The 7,812-nt window shown below is 30.1% G+C and overlaps 1 long non-coding RNA gene across 1 annotated transcript in view; it reads right to left on the bottom strand.

The window, feature by feature from the left end:
- Positions 1-1,821: 1,821 nt before the first annotated feature.
- LOC113396130 (uncharacterized) overlaps positions 1,822-7,812 on the bottom strand; it is a 46,846-nt gene continuing 40,855 nt past the window's right edge. The window contains exon 3 of the long non-coding RNA XR_010309452.1: positions 1,822-3,815. This is a non-coding gene — a long non-coding RNA (uncharacterized LOC113396130). The remainder of the gene's footprint in view (positions 3,816-7,812) is intronic.

Below are 7,812 nucleotides of genomic sequence, written 5' to 3'. Positions count from 1 at the left end.
TTCGTTTATTTTATTATATTTTACAATTACAATTATATTCAAAAATGTATACATCTGAATTTTTTTCAAATTTTTCTATTCAATATCCTATCTGCTCCATTTGGTTATTAAAAAAAAAAACATGTTTATAAAAAAAAAAAAAATTTCAAAAATAATAATTAAGAGCGCAACTACAAAAAATAATTATTTCATTAATAAATAGTTAACAAGACAAATTCGAATTGATAATAGGTCAAATAAGAAAAGCAAAAGGCAAGAAAAAGTCTTTACATAATACTCAGTACAAATTATAGCACAAGATATGCGGGACAAATAAGGATGTGTATAATTAATATGGCGGTCCACGTGTCCCGCAACACGCTTTGGCGTCCGTCCCATAAATGCACCTGAAGGCTACTGCATTTATTTCAGTTCATTGGTGACACGAGTTACGTGCGAATATGATGCTATTTATGATTTTCTATTTGTAGGTCACACCGCTTATATACTTTGTAATTTAAAGCACTGGGATAATAATAATTGTTCCATAAATACATAATGTATATCGAAGAACTGGAATTTTGACTTGGAATGTTGCAATATGACAAAAATGCTTTAATTGAATTATAAATAAGAATATGTACAGATTATTTAATAAAATATTATTTTATTAAATTTAACATTTACAAATTAGATGGATTTTAATTTGATGTGAATCGTTTGGTTCGCATTGATTCTTAGTTATGAAGCAACGGGCATTTCCATGTTTGAAATACAAATAAATTAAAACCCACAGACTTGCCAACTTTCTAATTTAAAACGCTTGAGTTGATAAAATTCGTCCACTCGTCACAAGTGTTTTAAATTAACGTATAATTATCGTATAAAATTGACAAGTCCAGTAGAGAGAGTCGTATATTACAGAAGAGATTTCGTTTATTCAGTCTTCAATTTCTTCGAATCCATTTGGTTATAGAAAGAACACAGAGGCAGTGGCGTTACTGGCTGTTGTCGTGATCTAAACAACCAGCTAACCACACTGCCAATGCGGCCTGTCAACATTTCTTCCAGCTTCGATCTTATTTTCTTCTAATTTCAATCTTCATTTAATCAATATTGAACAGAACTATTGATAAGTTTTCATAAACAATGTAAATTTTGAATATTTCGTATATATAATCCGGCAAGTTCTAATATTTCCGATGCTAAATATAAATCAAAACCTTAAAACAAATACCGCTTCATACATGCACTCTGTGACTTCATTCTTAAAATACATAACCACAATACTATTCTACAAGAACTCACACCGTACTTCATTTGTGAAATATTGAAAACTACCTACCGGCGATACCGGTTATATTACAATGTAACAAAATATTACATTTTTTGTTATTTTACAAAAGTATTCTGCGGTGAATTTCGATTTTGTTCTTTGAGATAGCTCTACCGATTCGAATAAATTAATATGAGCTAAATAATTTTATTTACTTATTATATTTAGATAAATTCTTAGTCTTCTCACAATTATCTTGACAAGTTAGGTTTTTCTGTTCCGTATATTTTAATAACTTACTTACTATATGTACCAGAATGAAGCTAACGAAATTCTAATTCAATTATAGATTTGACAGGATGATGCAAGCGGAAGTTCATTTCGTCAGATTATTTCGTTCGTTAAGTGGTCAGGGCAAGGTTCTTCGTTAAAATTATTGATGTTATTTTAAAAGTTAAATATCCAATAACATAAATTTCGTCTGTTAAATAGACTCAACTTTTATATATATTTTATAGACATGTTTGAACTGATCGAAATAAATGTACACATTTTTTTCATTCAAAAAAACGTGAGAACTAAAAATATATATTTGGAATTTGAAAAACGACTTCGTTTCTTAATTCCTCTGCACCGAATCTGGATCCTGGAAGTTCTGGAAGCCTCAAGACTACGACCTTAATGTGGACCTCGATCTGGAGTTTTCTCTTATGCTTGACATTCGTCCGCACCTGTAAACACTAACTGTACCTATTCCAACCACAGGAGGAGTAAAGACAAATAAAAAACTTTAACATTGAATTGAAGTATATGGTATAGTGTATAGTGAACGTTAAGTGGATTATTTTAAATAAAGATATATTATACAAGAACTGTTTTAGTGCGTAATATAGCAGAAGTTATTAAGAAATCGCCTGAAATATGTAAGTAATAGTTAGGTTTGTTTATCTTTACTTCATCTTCATTGGAATAGGCTATACAAACACATTTAAAACGGAAGACGTGTCTTGAAATTTCTATAAATCAATTCGATCAATCTATGAACTGGAGTTCAATTCAAAAGTCGGAGGCTCAAATCAATTAATTTGGACTATTTGGTATGATGAAGCTATGTTTTATTTTAAAAAAAATAAACCAACCGTTCTCATTTGAACGAAGTAATATATTGAGTTCTGCTAAAATCAATCTGTATTGACAATATTATAATCTTTGCACACATTAATAATCTTGACACGTGGTGACATTTTAATATACGTGTTTAATTTAATTACTTAAATAGCGTAATATGCAAAACGCATTATTTATGTGTATTTCCATGGTATTTAATTGGACGTAACTTGGTAAAGCGGGTTTTCCAAACCTAACGTCTCTAAAAACCTGGCAAGTAAAACTTAAACTTTAAATAAAAAATCTACCTACTAATTTACTGTCTGAGGCAACATGTACCAGTACTTATTATATAACACGTATCTAATTAAGTTGACAACATTGTTTCGGGTATTAATAATAACAACATAAAATAGTTTTATCAAACGCATAAGTATCTTATGAAACTGGCTTGGTATATAATTTGTTCTCAATATGTGCCCAAGATATGCACTTGTACTCATATACACAGATATTCTAAAAGGAGAATTCAGAAGACCACAAAATAGGAGATTCTAAATTTAAATTTCCAAAAACCAAACCGACACGTCCGGATACAGTTCAGAAGTTTAGAAGTTCAGACTAAACAGCTTTCACGTACTTTCCGCGACACGGGAATGTAAACGCAGCCAATTTTCAGACTCCGGATTGCCAATAAAAAATTCTCGACAGTATGACTTTTGACTGGTCCAAAACGGTTTGTGATCCCAGGACTTCGGTATCAGCAGCCTTATATGCTACGGGCCAGACAAATTTCAAGAATAATATATGCAATACAAAATATTTAAAATGCAATGTTCATTTTGGCCGTTATAAGGGTTGCTTACTAAGTCTTTAATCCGGAATTCAGCAATACAACAGAATTATATTTTGTACATACTTGACTTATAATATGGTTTTATTTGATGGACACCACTATTTGTACCAACAAAGTTTTATCGTTAATTCTTAACTCAAATAAAGATATACTTATTCATAGTCGATGCCTTTGAAATGGGTAGTGTTGTAGTATTTATCATATTCTCTCAGTCGTTGGAAACAACATTATTAATGTATTATTATTAGTGATGAGGGTTACATTCATCCTTACAGTCAGATATATCTAAAGATTATTTAATTTATCGTTCGCGTTTTAGAGGGTTGGTCGTCAGGTTTTGTGCGTAAAAAGTAGCTATACCAAATTTCATAAAATTCGGTTCAATTGTTTTTGTTACGAGCGCCAAACAGACAGACAGAGTTACTTTCGCATTTACAATATTAGTATAGATAAGTTTTAGTAGACTAAGATGCTATTTATTGGTAATTACGATCGTTCATTTTTTTTATATGAAAAAATTACGCATCAAACGCATTTTCCTCAGTCGCAGCTATAATTTGTGTTCATATCTCCGCTGCCTCTATTTTCTTGTCCAACCTGAAAAAGAAAACGATATAAATTAAACATTGCGTGTTTATTTCATTATTCATTAACTAAGTGAAAATTTTAGTCATTAGTTTGATTAATCTATTTGTACCCTGAAAATTAACGACTAACATTCTTATATTATTAGTTTTTATATTACAATTTTATTGTTACTAGCGGTCGCCCATTGGTTGAAATTCGACCGTAATTCATTGCTGAAAAAAAGACTTGATATGATACAAGTGTAAGATGCATTGTTTTCGATTTCATTGTTTTACAGGTAAATAATTATTTTTGGTAAGGTAAGGTTATATATATTCACTAAAGTTTGGAAAATCATCTGTTACAAAGCGTATGTACAGGTTTTCTATGATTATTTTAGGTTTGACACATGTGTTGACGTGGAGAATGAGAAGCTAAGCTATGAATGTTTTATTTTATTGTACTTAACATTATGTACTAGCTGTCTGTCCCGACTTCGTCCGGGTATAATTCATACAAAGTTAAATCAATATGTTAAATTTCAAATCAATCATTTTATGAGATTTCTCAGATTTCTCGTGATTCGTCAGTGTTATTTCGCTTATCTTCTATACGTGTGTTTGTAACTCGACTACTTCTAAACGGTTGAATCGATTACGATGTTTTTATGTGTATGTGAGTGGGTACCTTGATGGTTTAAAAGCATAAATTTTACCTTTTAATATTAACAAGAAAAACCGTCGGCCATATTTTATAAACTAAAAGGTTCTCCGAAACGTGCTGCATTTTCTGGTATAAGTTTAATGAATAGTGACTTAGTAGTATCTCAGTTAAGGAACACAAATTGTTGTAAAATCATAAGGAGTGGTCAGAGAAGAATAAAGGGTTATACTTAGCAGAGGCTGCGGATAGGGGAGAAGCATTGATACTGCGACTTTCACATCGCTAGGCGCCCGGTTATAGTTTTGCTATTGAATCTTTACATCAGTTTCAATATAATTTTCATATAACTGTTCAAATAAAAATTGCTTAACAATTTTCGAAATGTATTTAAAAATAAAATAATATTCTTAAAATTCTTTTATATATTTGGATTTAAATTAAGTGTTCCTAGACTACTTAATGTGTGAAACAAGAAAAACAAAAAAAAAAAAAACAAAAATAAATATATACAAAAAAAAAAATGTAAAAGAAAACAAACAACGCATGCTTCGAGTTTTATGCATGTATATTCAAGAAACAAAAATGCTTGATGTATTTTTAAATTATGCGAAAGAGAAAGTCGATGTGGTAGTTCATTAAAATCGTCTACACATTTGCTTAAAACGTTGCCTGTGTCTGGTACACTTAATTCACGTAGGCATTTGAAAGTGTTTCTGATTATTGCATTACGATGAAATCGCTTCCTCCTGCATCAACTGCTTGCTAATAAACTACACGCTTTATTAAAATACCTTCTGCGGACAGACCAGCGTTTTCCATTTCAGTCACGCATAGTGCGTGTGCGTTGATGACGATTTTGTTTCCTTGATATACATTTGACATATTCAATTCTACATTTTATCATACGTTTTCAGCTTAACTTTTTAATTTTTTTTTTTATTATCATTGTCAAACTACGGATAAAGATAAGTAAAAATATGGTTACTATTATTTAATAGTTATATAGTAATATTATCTGTAAAAAGTTTAAATAATATTTAAAGCTATCATACGAAGTTATTAATGAGAAGATAAATTATAATCTTAATTTTTTTATTTAATATAACCGTTTTATTGCATCTGTGTAGAATGGTTGCGCCACACTGAGCGAGTTAAAATATCTAAGCGATGTTGCGTTGCGTGGCTGTCTAGTGGATGGTTGGACATAGACGCTACTGTATGTTCTGAGCATTGCGCCATAGTAATTAAGGTCGTATAATTAAAATTGCCGCCATTTAATACTAACCGAGACTAGCTGCTTTTAATTTATTCGAATACAGTTTAAAAAATGTGACTAGATTAGAATGGAAGATCATCCTACTACTATTCAAACATTATAATTGTAATATTATTATAAATCATCAAGCATTTAAAAAATATTTATATTAGATACCCATTTACCAAGGATTCAAAGAGCGCTAGTCTTTATATGGCAAAAAAAGTAAATTAATGCATTCGGAATGTTTTCTTTTTTTAAATTATTATTTTGTCATTTGTAATTTCATTGTCTATATTACAAGCAGGTATAAAATTTGTTATTAGATATTCCACCGAATATTTCGAATACTAATTTTTACCGTTAATATTCGGTAAAGCTGTCCGGAGTTTGTGAATCATATTTTACCTCTCACCTCACCTCAGTTAACGTTATATAAATAAAAATAAAAAGCATTTTATATTTAAGTGGTAAATTAGTTAGAGGTTAAAATTAAAATGATACTTCATTTGTAAAAGTTTTGTAGTCTAACGTTACCTTTCTACTGTTTTTATATGAAAGCGAGATTATAATTTTTACTTTCATACAATCTTTCACATTTCTGTTTCTCCTTTTAAATTTAAAATGAATAGTTCATTCTTATTCGACGTTTAGTTCTCTATATGGTCAGGTCGTATATTCTTTGAAATCTTATCAAAAAAAAGTGATCGAATTTTGGCAACACTGAACCATCTCAAGAGATTAATTATGCGTAGGAAATATTATAGTCACTATCGTGCGCATGTATGGGCGCGAACACTTTCCATTACTCCCAGAATCTAACTGTAGGGGAGTGTATGCACTACCAACTTCCTAAATCAGGCTGCAAATGAAAAACCATATGATTTTTCGCCTGAGACAGGATTTTAACTCAGGAGCTCAAGTTCTTCCGAATTATAGCTAGCCACTAGACAACTCTGGACGTCAAATCAAAATATACTTTAATCAGGTAGACTACAAGTATTTTGGAAACGCTGTAACTACTACCAGTTCATACTGTGACATGGTTATTGAGGGAAAACCGATAAAATTTTAGTAGATATTTATTTTTAGTAGTTAAGCCACTGGTATATATTAACATTCTGCTTGAAAATCAACTAATAATAACGATTTTTATCAACTATATAATCTCGTGTAGAACAAAGATAAGAGAATAATTTTTTTATTTACTATTTTTTTTTTAATAATATTTTTATTTAAAATATAAACTTTTCCCCAAGATATTAAAAATTTAAGACTGACTTGTCCTTGCGGTATAACTAAGACTATAAGAAATATGAAATATCTAGACATCCTTATTATTTATAATTTTCTTGTATTTTCGTATTTATAAGTAAGGACATCCGGAAAACAGGTTAACACTAAAAAAACAAATGGCATAGGTTGTTTTATATTTCTCTAGTCTGTCCAAACAAAGCTTAAGTTAAGTAACGAAGGTATTTTGAGGCGGTCAAGACATTTCAAGACGCTGCTTTAATTTGTACAAATCTTGTACTTCTTGCATAGGATTATTACTTGTACCCGTCCGCGTTTTTTATCATGACAATAATTATAGAGTTTAATATTACTTCGATATTTTGACTTGATGTAACGGATAATTCGCATAAAATCACCAAAAAAACTACAAGGTTCAAAATTATTGTAAAGGTATACAAGGGTAAAGTATTTGGACGAATCTATTTGATAATATACTATTTTATAGCTTATTATCGTTAATCTGTTGCTTCAGGAGTTTTTTTTACGATAGAAACTATTTTTGCCGCTGAAAGATGCTGTGCTCTATCCTAAATATTAGATTGTAACTGATAACGATTAGAATATGCATGTAATAAAATTAGTAATAAAAATAATTAAGCATGATTACACCTACTTGGTAAAATGCTAAGTTGTTTTGGTGAAGGAAGTATGCTAGTATTTTTTTATTGTATGTCTAGATAGACTGTTAAAGTTGGGAACACGTCGAAAAAATAGTAATCACTAAGTAAACGCACACTAGTAAAGTAGTATGTTTGCCGAGTGTCACGCACACCAAGATGTTAAATTTGGCCGGTTATTTTTTTTATTATTTTG

This window comes from Vanessa tameamea, chromosome 19, assembly GCF_037043105.1.
Source record: "Vanessa tameamea isolate UH-Manoa-2023 chromosome 19, ilVanTame1 primary haplotype, whole genome shotgun sequence".
In the NCBI taxonomy this organism is placed as follows: Eukaryota; Metazoa; Arthropoda; class Insecta; order Lepidoptera; family Nymphalidae; genus Vanessa; species Vanessa tameamea.
Note: the sequence above shows the minus strand (reverse complement) of the source record. Positions and strands in the feature narration are given on the sequence as shown.